At 35.8% G+C, this 11850-nt stretch overlaps 1 long non-coding RNA gene across 8 annotated transcripts in view; it reads left to right on the top strand.

Annotated features, from left to right (window-relative positions):
- The first annotated feature begins 3 nt into the window (after positions 1 to 3).
- LOC111098070 overlaps positions 4 to 11850 on the top strand; it is a 293135-nt gene continuing 281288 nt past the window's right edge. For all 8 annotated transcript variants that reach the window (XR_005366852.1, XR_005366846.1, XR_005366850.1 and 5 more), the window contains exon 1: positions 4 to 81. This is a non-coding gene — a long non-coding RNA (uncharacterized LOC111098070). The remainder of the gene's footprint in view (positions 82 to 11850) is intronic.

The raw sequence follows: 11850 nt of genomic DNA, 5'->3' as shown, positions 1-11850 counted from the left end.
GAAATTCAGTTCCAAGGCTCCAGGATATGAACAAGGACAATTGAGTGGGAGAAAGAGAAATCAGTGTGCTACTTTGTGTGTGTGAGTTCTAGGATATGTTCATAGCAAGTAGTTAACATTTCTACATTTCCACAATATACATACATTATGTGTGTAGGGTTTTTTGTATGTGTATAAAATGTTTTCTCTTTCCCAGGAATATTTAGTATCTATTAATATTCAGGACATCAGTGCTATTTAAGTTCATCTTTAACAATTTGATCAGTCCCTGAGAGCTTAACAAAAATCAATGAGTAGCTAAAATAGACTAAAACCACCTTTAAAGTTTTATGGGATAACTCCCAGTAGTGATCCAGATTTACAAAGAAATGAGAGGGAAATGTTGATAAAATAGTGGCTTGAACAAGTTCACAAACCGATCTCTTGTAGCAAATTTGGACACATGAGTTAGTTATCTTGTCCTGGAGGCATTAAATATGTAAATCATCCAGGCAACTCTCTTGTCTCTGAGTCCCTATTCTCCAAGCAACTAAATGATTATGATTTAGCATCCAGTGCAGATCTGTTCAAGAGAGATAAATATTCTGGTCATGTGACTCTGCAGGTTTGTTACCATTTTCGTTGTTAATTAATGAATTGATAGTGTGTTTTACATGTCATTCTCTATAAGCTTGGTTAACTGAACTTCCCTCTTCTCTCCAGATCTGATAAATTAGGTTTGGGCCTATATAACTGAAGAGCAGACCTTGTACTGGGATGAATTCAGTAAAGGAGATACCCTCTTATAGCTTTTTGGCAGCCAGCCTATCTGCTTCTTGATGGTCGTCACTTTTCTGTGTTCCTTTATTTTGAAATTCCACACTTATAATTAGAAGAAAGAACTTAAGCTGTAAAATGTGTTTTGTTTCAGGGCATTTGTCTCCTTCCAGCTAAATGTGTAGAGAGAATTTTTTTCATCCTTGCATTTTTCTTCTAAATTTTACATGGATTTTGTCTCTAGAATTAACTGAGGTTAAGAAATGTTGATACCAATATATTGAAAACTGTAAGAAGAATCTGCAGGGCTCAATTGCTGGGGGTGGGGAGGAGAGTGGCAGAAGAAAAACCAGAGTTTCTGCATCATATTTTCATATTTTATAAAATAGTTCTTTTCCGTGTAGTTAAAAGGTGTGTATTGTTGCTGTTCTTGCTGATGTCAAAGAGGGCAAAGACAGCTTAAGTACTTGGTTAATTTATAAGTATGTTTGATGCAAAGGACAAATAAACATAACTTCATGAATATATAATGTTGCTGATGGCAGCTGAAATTATTTCTGGCCATCATTATGGCTTTTCTCCAAGGTTAATGCTGCCTGTTTGCTGGTAAAATTGTTGAATGGTTTTGTTATCCTGCTTGAACTGTGTCAAGGCAGCCACTTGATTTTTGAATCACTTATTCTGGATTCTGCGCTTTGAGTCACTTCATTTGCCAACATCTCAAAGAATTCTAGGACTTGGAAAGACTGACTTGTCCTCTTCCTGTCTCTGGATAGGATCATCTGTCAAATTCTAAGATGAGGTGGCTTGATTTCTACATTAAAAAGAAGCCTGCATTGTGGTACCTTAGGGACATTTCTCAGGGCACCAAGAGATTTTATGAAAAAATAAGGGGAGGTGAGATAACTCAGACAGTAGAATAATAATAGACAGTGAAGTCATGGTCACAATAATCTTAATAACATGATCTTTTATTTCTCCCTTTTTAAGAAAGTTAATGTTTTTTTTTTTCTCTTCCATATAAATGCAAACCCATATACCTTAGAGAAAATTTGGGAATGTTTTAGTCTAGTATTTCTTCTAGGTACAGAAGTATTCTTCCTCTAGAGATTTATTGGATACATTTTGAATTAGTACTTGAAACATAAGTGCATATTTCCAAAGTAAACATTTCCAATTGCAAGATTACCATTAATAACCCTCTAGCATTTACTGCAGTTTATGGTTTATCAAACATTTTCACATATTACTTGCAGAGAAAGGTAATGTTATTCATTTTCAATTCAAATGAAGAAACGGAGATTGATTAGGTATCTAAGGGCCAAGACCAAAATCATGGCTTGTCAACACTAGTGGTCAATGTACATCTTTGATTGTATAGAATAACATGTGGGCATAAAGCCCCCAGAGTCTTTGCATTTGACTCATAATATTTTCATCATACTAAGCTCCTTTTATATTAACGTAAGAATACAGAAAAATAAGCTAAAGTGAGAAAAGCATAGCCATTATGCTTTACTGAAGTGTTAAAGAGAACTAGCTATAAAAGCCAATAGGACATGGTAGAGGCATGAAAATAGAAATATCCAAGCATCCTATTACATTCATTAATTCCTTCATTTAATCATTCAATACTTATGCTCTCTTTGCCAGTTATTAGTCTACTAGGTTCCAAGATATCCTCAGAAACAAAATAGACATGATTCCAGATCTCACTGAGTGTTTAGTCATTAATTATATGGGTATGTGGTTATAAACTAACACAAAAGCAAGGGAGGTAAATCAGTGGAGACCTTTGAAAGTGGGGAACAGAGGCACATGATATAGTCAAAACTATCAGGGAGGCTTCCTTGAGGAAGTGACCTTGGATATGGTGTGAAACATAAACTGGAAATTGTAAGCTGAGGGCTGGAGGTGTTTGTGTATTCCTGGCAGAGGGGCACACATGAAGATGCTCAGAGTTAGCAGGAAGCAGGCTGCTTTGAAGAATTGAAAGAAAACCAGTGCATGAAGGACAGAGATTGAGTAACAGAGAAAGTTTGCTGAGGGAGGGAGAGCAGAAGACATAGAGGATCTTGCTGACTATACTGTATCTTTTGAGTCTTAGCCTAAAACCATAGAAAACTACCAAATGACTTAAACAGGTGGAACTGGCTTTTGGATTTTTCTACCCAGCTACCCCTTGTGGTCTAGAGCTTACATGGCAGTGGAAGGAAAGTGGAATTCTATAGACCCGGCTCCAGCTGCTTGTCCTGCCACCTCTGGGACTTTGGGGAAGCCATTTCCCTCTCTGAGACTCTGTTTTGTCCCAATTTGGCAGGGTGGAGAAACTAGGGAGAAGGTTGAGGGCTTTTAAGGCCCAAGGAGACAATAAAGAATAACCTATCTGTAATGTACTATGTGTATAATATACTATGTAATATATACTATTTTATATATTTTATGAGCACTGAATAATTTGTAAATATATAAGAAAGTCTCAACTACAAAAAAAAAAAAAAAAGCAAAGATTGATCAAGTGTGTTCTTCAAAAGATCACTCTGAAGGTCTAGTTCTGGTAAGACAGAGTGCCTGCTATCAGACTAATGCTTTTGCACATGGCGATAAGAAATCGGGTTAGTCCTTATATCTTTTAAAAGAAATGTATTAAATAATAAGCACCCTCAAGACAATTCTAGATCCAAATGGCCTCATTGGTGAATTCTAAAATTTAAATAGATAAAAATTATCACTTTTAGACAGACCATTCCAGAAAAAAAGAGGAAACATTCTTTGTTTTATGAAGTCCCAAGAATTTATTTTTGTTTTTGTTTCCCTTGCCTCAGGAGACCTATCTAGAAAAATGTTGTCACAGCTGATGTCAAAGGGATAACTGCCTGTGTTCTCTTCCAGGAGTTTTATGGTTTCAGGTCTGACATTTAGATCTTTAATCATTTTGAATGTATTTTTGTGTATGACGTTAGAAAGTGGTCCAGTTTCATTCTTTTGTCTGTAGCTGTCCTGTTTTCCCAGTACTATCTACTGAAGAGACTGTCTTTTCCCCATTGTATATTCTTATCGTCTTTGTCATAGATTAATTGACTACATAAGCATGGGTTTATTTCTGGCTCTCTGTTCTATTCTTTTGGTCTGTGTGTCAGTTTTTGTGCAGTATCATACTGTTTTGATTACTACAGCTTTGTAGTAAATCTTGGAATCTGGAATTGTGATGCCTCCAGGTTTGTTCCTTTTTATCAAGATGGCTTTGCAGAGAACAAACTGATGGTTACCAGAAGTGGGGGAGGTGAGGTTTGGGCAAAATGAGTTTAGGGGCATGGGAGATACAGTTTCCAGTTATGGAATGAATAAATCATGGGAATAAAAGGTGTAGCATAGGGGATAGAGTCAGTGGTATTGTAATAGTGTTGTATGGTGACTGATGGTAACTACACTTATGATGAGCACAACATAATGTACGGAGAAACTCATATATAACATTGTCAATTATAGGCAAACAAAAAATTAGAAAATATATTTTGTTTATGAGGCCACTATAATCCCTGTATCAACATGCTCATTACAAGAAAAGTACAGACCAATACCTCTCAAGAACACAAGTTTAAAAAAACGTTAACAAAATGTAAGCAAATCAGATAGAGGCGTATATAAAAAGGACAATGCATCATGCCAAGTAAGGATTATCCCAGGAAGGCAAGGTTATTTTAATATTTTAAACACAATCAATCTAATAAATCATACTTACAGGGTAAAGGAGAAAAAGTATTATGATTCAGTCACTCCAGAAAAAGCATTTGACAAAATTCAATACGCGTTTGTATAATAAGACCTATCAAAATCTAAGAATAAAAGAGATCTTCCTCAACCTGGTAAAGGGTATTCTAAAAATCTATAAGTTGCATCGTTTGTATTCTTAAATTTAATAATACCATCATAGCAAAGAGCCAGAAAACCTGAATGCTCTTCCCAGGGTCTGCCACTCAGTATTATGACACTGTTATGGATCACTCATCAAACACCTTGGAAACTCTTTTGTTCATTAATGTGAGGACACTAATAATACTTAGCTTAAACTGTTCTTGACAGGCTCAGATAATTTCAGTATGCTGAAGTGCTTTAAATGTTATAGAGTGCTAAATAAGCTTGATGTGATGGTGACGATGACGGTGAACCCAGAGAATCAAAATTCTTTAACTTTCTCTAATCTGTACCTTGAAACCCTAGGATAGGTTTCCCCCTAACTTCGTATTATCTCAAAGTAGTTCTATTACTTGGGGCCTAGAAAGCAGTTTAGATATTTAAAATCATTTACCTGTCCAATATCTCCTTTTGAGTTACCTGACCTCTTGGTAGATAGCTCTTTTATCATCATCAAATGGAAGTTTCTGAACATGAAGGTCAATTTGATAACTGAGGTCACTTTAAACCTCTTGTGGAGGAGCTAATAAAAAGGAAATAAAATACTAGATTAAATCATTATTTGTTAATTTGTTGGTACATGTTAATTTTTTAGACTTTCTCTAACACCTCCCAGCAAGGGCAATTTATGGTCACTCTATCTCTTCTACAAAAGAAGTCACATTCTTCTTATTCTGAATAGGGAATGAGGGAAAGGGGGAAGGAGAGAGACATATCCTAAAGAGGTCTGCAAGATAAAGAAAGAGATCTTAGTGTTTTCTAATATTTCTCATTTCTTGTACCATCCTAATGGCAAAGCTCAAATAGTGTCCTTGGTGCTTGATAAAAGTTTAGAGGAAACTGGAAAGAACATGATATTTATGCAGAAATTAGCAAGGTCATTATTTTTAAAACTATTTCTATTATTGTAACATATAAATCTTAATGAGATTCCACCCCCAAGGGTTCAGGTACTTCTAAGTCAGATGTCAAAATGTAAGGAATTGTAATTCCATAACAATAATGAAACAGTAAGACTTTTTTTCACATTGCTCAAAGAGATTCACAAATCTTATGTTAATTCATTGATTGTCACAAGTCCTGCATTAGAATTGAAACATATTTCTCTGTTATAGTTTGGTTTCAGTCAAAGGAGGGTCTAGATCTGGGACTGCAATGATAAAATAGGTTTTTTAATAGGCACCTAAAATTGTAGGAAAAGTTCATGGTTCTTTGGACAAACTGTTGGTATCTGGAATAGGTAAAAAGCTTTGGGATTTGCAAGGATTTTTAGAAATCACTTCTTTACAATCTCTGATTGTAGACCTGAGAAATATTCACCTGCAAGTAGGACTCCAGGGGCTTGGTTCCAAGTCTTAGAAGAATATGGGAGTTAGGTTGGGGCATAATATTCAGAGATAGTGTCATCTGGGGTGACATAGTTAGGCCTGGGCTAACTCAGGGACTGGGCATGAGTTTGAAGGCAAGATGTTAGCCTTATCTAAGGAGATGAGAAGACAGATGATTGAATTAGGTATGTGATCTCAGAGAACCCAAGGCAAGATTGGCTTCATGTAAGTCAGAATGAGATCAATGGAGAGCTCCTTTTACTTCTCCTTTCTGATGAAGTCCCAGAGTCCACACTGGGAGTTTAGTATTCTAAAGGAAAAATTTGAAGCCTGGATGGAGGTCAGTGTCTAAGGAGTGGAAGTTAGAGTGAGACTGGAGAAGACTCTGGATGTTCTTTCCTTACCTGTACCCCATCTCAACCACCTGTACTTCTACTTAGCCTTTTCCCGCTAATTCCATTAATACCTCAAGGGTATTCCTTTGGAATAATACCTCTTTGGTAACAGTATGATCCCTTGAAATGCTCATATGTGGACTGATTTGTTGGATCAGAAGAATTGAACAAACCACTAATATGATCATGACTGTCATGATGGTGACTTCTCTAATCACAAGGACTGAATATTAGCTAGCGTCCCAGGCAGATCAGATCTTGTATTGTCACATATAAATATAGTCCAGCAACTAATAGCAGTATTCTTTCTTAAAGTTGAATTGCATCTATTAAAGCATAGTAAAGGAGATCTGAATTATAACTCAGCACCAATTCTTAGTCTATGGTTTTTCCATCCCAAATCTCTCACTCTAAAACTTCCCTAGAGGCTCTTTTCCTCTAAATACTGAAAATTTCCCTGGCAACCTTATGGAAACTTCTCTCCAGCTCAACTTACCCTTTTTCTACACCACAACCCCTTGCTTCTCCCTGGAAGAAAGACTGGGATTTTAGCTACTTACTACTGGCAATATTGAATCACTCTAGGATGACCAAAGGACACAAAAGTGTCACTTGCCCCCTAACTAATACACCGAACTGTTAGGTATGGTTTTCTGAGTACTTTTTTTTTTTTCTCACAAAAATATTTTGCAAGAATTTCTAGATAATTAATATTCTCTGCCTTATTAACAACAAAATGAAAGTCAGGGACTCTGAGGAAGGTTCTAAATTTGAAATTGAGTGCATGGATATAGAATGAGAAATTAAATGTAGGTCTCAATTTGAATTATTGGAAGGTTACAACATGAATGATCCCATGAATCATGTCTAAACTCATCAAAACTAGGAGATGATATCAGTGGGTGATTCTATTCTCTGAATTTTCTAGTCTAATTCTTGTTAAACTGCTAAGAAAATCCATGACCTTTAACAACTCTTCAGTCCTCATTTTTATCATAAGTAAATGTAAGGAATTAAACTAGGTTAATCTCTGATTTTCTTGTAAACTATAAAAATTTATATAACCTAACAAGAGATGGGATAAATTCTTAGGATAGCTACTTTTTATGCATAGCATTTTCTGTATGAGTTTCCTATAACCTCATTCACCATTCATTGCTGTTTCCTTGACATCATCTTTCACTGAGATGAGTCTTTTAAACATTTTTGGGAATTATCATTAAATTACTTTAAGGTAATTAAAATGAATGAATTGTATATACCTTTTTCCTATAAATGACAAAGAAATATGTATCCCTCTTTTCATGAATCTTGGTGATATTCCTTTTAGTTGTATTATTTTTAGACATGTAGCCCTATTTTCATATTTATTTTCCATGAAAATCAGCCTCATATGACATGTAGGCTTTTAGTAACCTAATGCAATTCAAGTGCTTTGCATAAAACAAGGTTCTTTTTGATTTATTGTTTTCAATTTAAGGCTTAAAGTACTAATACAAAAGTAACATCTTCCAAGTAATTCTAGTTATTAGGGTCAGATGAAAAAGGAAAGGAAGTAGGTCGTTTTTTTGAATGAGAATTTGATGCTGCCTCTAGAGTAGGAAGCTTTAATTCCTAGGGGCTATTAACAGTAGATCTTTGGAGTTTCATGTTTACAACTAAGAAAGTATATAGATACAAAATGATTTTGAGTTTTATCATTTACTAAGTATGTGATCTTAGAAAAATCATTGAAGCTCTCTAGGTGCAGTGTCTTCAGCTAGTAAAAGGTAAAAAATATGAGTTAACTTTAGTGGATAATTTAAGGCTAGAGCTAATACATATAAGGTATTAGAACCTAGGAAGTGTTGAATGCCTAATAATTCTGTTTCTTTAAAGGATTTTCTTATGAGTTGTTAAGAATAAGTAAAGATTGAGTGATTCTCAGAAATAGAGGTGACAAATGAAGCCCCTGTAAGGTGATGTGGGCGTCATTTCTATTGGATCATCAGTGTTTTAATTACATCTATGTTTTCTTCTGAAGCTGCAGACAAAGAAAACTGAATTAATGTAGGCATAATTTATTCTTCTATAAACTAAGTGGCTTAAACGGTGTTCAGTTGGCATGAATTGCCTTACTCTATAAAAATTGATGCATGAAGTAGGTCCAATTATCCAAACTGATGTACATTTACTATTTTATGGCCTAGTTAAAAAAGCTAATTTGCTACATATAGAGGAAAGGGTGTTTGAATTTGCTGAGGTAAAGGAGGGAGCACATGCTTAGAAGTTAGTGAACTTGAGTTATTCTCCCATCTTCTTTATTCATTCTTTGATTTATTTAAGGGCCTCCCATGTTCAAAGTATATGATAAAGTGCTGTTAGAGACTTTACAGTATAATGTGAAGCCTGGCACAGAATACGTGGTCATTCAATGTTTGGTTAATAAGTTCATAAGGAAGAGGTATAGAAGATTATAAAGGAAAAGGAAATATGATTCTTAGAAAGTGCTCAGGTAGTTCAAAGGAACGAGAGAGCAGATCTTGCTGTTGTGATCAAGAAGGCTTATTAATGAGGTGGTATCGAGGAACACATTAAGGTATGAGTAGGATTCAAATGGGAGGGAAAAGACACTGGATTCTAGAGGAGAAGATCTGAAAAGGCTTGCCTGCAAGGTCATTGTGTAGTCAATGAGCAGAGTTATGTAGACCTGTACTAGTTACAAGTGGATGGGCCTGACCCATTACTCAGTTCCTCTGTTGCTGCATCTGGAGCCCTATGGCTATAGGGGGAGGATCACTGTCACTGGAAGTTGCCATAGGACCTTTTACCCCAGATCCTTATTCTCTGCCACAAAGTTCTTTTCGTTTCAGATTTCAAACACTTGGCCCTTGCTGCAACCACCCTCTATCTAGAACATTGTAATGGCCTCACTATTTAACTGGTATTCCTACTCTTATCTTACTTTTTCCAACTTACTATCAACCTAGCAGCCAGAGTAATTCTTTTGAAATTAAAATTATAGCATGTCCATCTATTATTCAACCCTCCACTAGAGAAGATAATTTATCAGAATCTTACAAGACCCTACAGGGTCTGGCTCCCTATTACCCCTCAGACTGTTTAGATAATTTCACTTGAATGACCTCATATTCATTAAGACTAGTCATATCCATCAAGGCAGGTCATAGATTCTTGGTAAATTTCCTTGGTCTCTCCCTTTAGATTTTTATTAGTGTCCATGTGCTTATCAGTTGAACTTCTCAGGGAAGATGGAGCTTACCATTGGCATGCAGTTGTACTTTGTCAGTCTCCAGTAGGGATTAGCTGAGTGGAAATGATGCTTTAGAGTAGGTGATGGTGGGGGTGGGGGAGCCTAAGTGTGTAGTTTGCTTTCAAAGACTCCATCATGCCTATGTCAAATTTTGTCATGCATTTAGCTAGTCTGAATATGCTCACCTATATATCTATGTGTATAGATATGTGTTATATTATAAAGCGAGAGTGCTCATGTGCACAAGCAGAGGGCAGGGGAGGGACAGAAGAAGGAGAGAGAGAGATTGAGCTCTGCTCAATCCTGAGATAATGACTTGAGCTGAAATTAAGACTCCTTTGCTTACCCTACTGAACCACCCAGGTGCCCCACACTCAGCTATATTTGACCAGGTAAGAAAAAGAGGCATTATTAAAGAACTAATGAAAATACAAATACTGAGGCCAAGAAGAATGATCTTTATATGAGAACTTTTTCTTTTCTTTCTATAAAAGCAAAGCAGATCATTGCTTTTGACTCAAGACATACCCAGGGATCATTCTCACCCACTGAAATCATAACATAATATATTCAAGTATGAAGAAATATCAGAAATCAGATACCTCATAATTGAATGTATTAGGAATTCATGCCTCATTCATTGTCTCTGACTCACATGTCTTGACCAAAGGTAACATCTGGATCTTACATCTTTGACTTCCAGAGAAGTTTGTTCCGTTTTCACTATGACTGCTGGAAATCTTTGCCTCCTTCCTGGCATTCAAATGCAGCTCTTAATATTCATGTTGGAATCACTCTTAGTAATTTCTCCCTCATGCTCATGGCATATCTACTATAGAAATATGAGCTGATAGCCAAAGTAGAATCAGAAACAAATATGGGAGGGTTTTGTCTCTTTCCCTGAACCCCACCCCATCAGTATTGACCATAATGAAAATATTTTATCACAAACATCCCATCTATGTTACTGCCTTTCTTCTTTTCCTTTGTAGAGTAGCCGGGGTTGTATAGTAAGTAGAAGAGAGTCATACATACCTTGACTGGTGTTTTGTCTATGACATTTAGTATCTGGTAGTCTTGGAGCAGTTACTTCATGACCTTTTTTCACTGATAATATAGATAAAATTGTGTGTATCTTCAGGGCACATTGGGAGCATTTGGTAATATATTTTGAAAAGCCTAGAAATCCACAGGTTCTTGGAAAGTGTTGGTTTCCCTATTTACAACTTCTCAGTGAATGACAGTGTGATTGTTTGTTGTTTTTAAATATTTTATTTATTTATTCATGAGAGACACAAAGAGAGGCAGAGACATAGACAGAGGGAGAAGCAGGCTCCTCACAGGGAGCTTGATGTGGGACTTAGTCCGAAGACCCCAGCATCATGACCTGAGACAAAGGCAGAAGCTCAACCACTGAACCACCGAGGTGCCCCATGGCAGTGTGATTCTTTACTATCACAATTTAGTTCAATATGATTTTTTAGAGAAGGGGAAGGTTAGGGTCTTAATTTCCCCTTATAAAGCATATTGGCTTATTTACTGAAGATTTTTTTCTGGCTGACATATATACTGTTTGATTTCTCTTTTAAACAATAAGCTTCTCTTTCTCTGGTTTGGACTATTGCTGGGAAAAGCATTAATCTTGCTCTAAAAGTGGGATACAGTATCATGAGTAGAGCAGGCTTTTTCACTCTCTCCACTAAAACCATGAACACAAATTAGAAAACTGATACATTTTTTAATGAATTTTGGCCAATTATTTTCCTAGGAAATTTTACATTTATGTATTTTGTTTCAGTTGGGCCCATTCTCCAACCTGATAATTCCTTTTTTTTTTCCTCCCAGAAAACTATTCTTAAAGCTTAACATAGAGTTTTCTCTTTAATCATTCCTGCAGCATTGTCTTCCAAATTAGAAAGTTTTCAATCTGGTTCAGTGATTCTTGCTGAAAAATTGTGAAAATTTCAGCAATATCCTCTGACATTTTACCCAGAATATGTAAGATTATTATTATTAATTATTTATAGAGAACTTAGGGCTAGAAAGACTATGTTAGAACATTACTTTATAAGGAACACACAGCATAAAAATCCTAACCCCAAAGAACTTAACTCATAAAACACAATTCTAAATCGGTGTGAAATGATGTTATTGAATGACATTATAAGTTAAAAAATTACAGTAGTAACACTTGTACCAGTAC

Source organism: Canis lupus, chromosome 11, assembly GCF_011100685.1.
Source record: "Canis lupus familiaris isolate Mischka breed German Shepherd chromosome 11, alternate assembly UU_Cfam_GSD_1.0, whole genome shotgun sequence".
NCBI classification, from domain to species: domain Eukaryota; kingdom Metazoa; phylum Chordata; class Mammalia; order Carnivora; family Canidae; genus Canis; species Canis lupus.
This window is presented reverse-complemented; position numbering and strand designations above follow the sequence as displayed.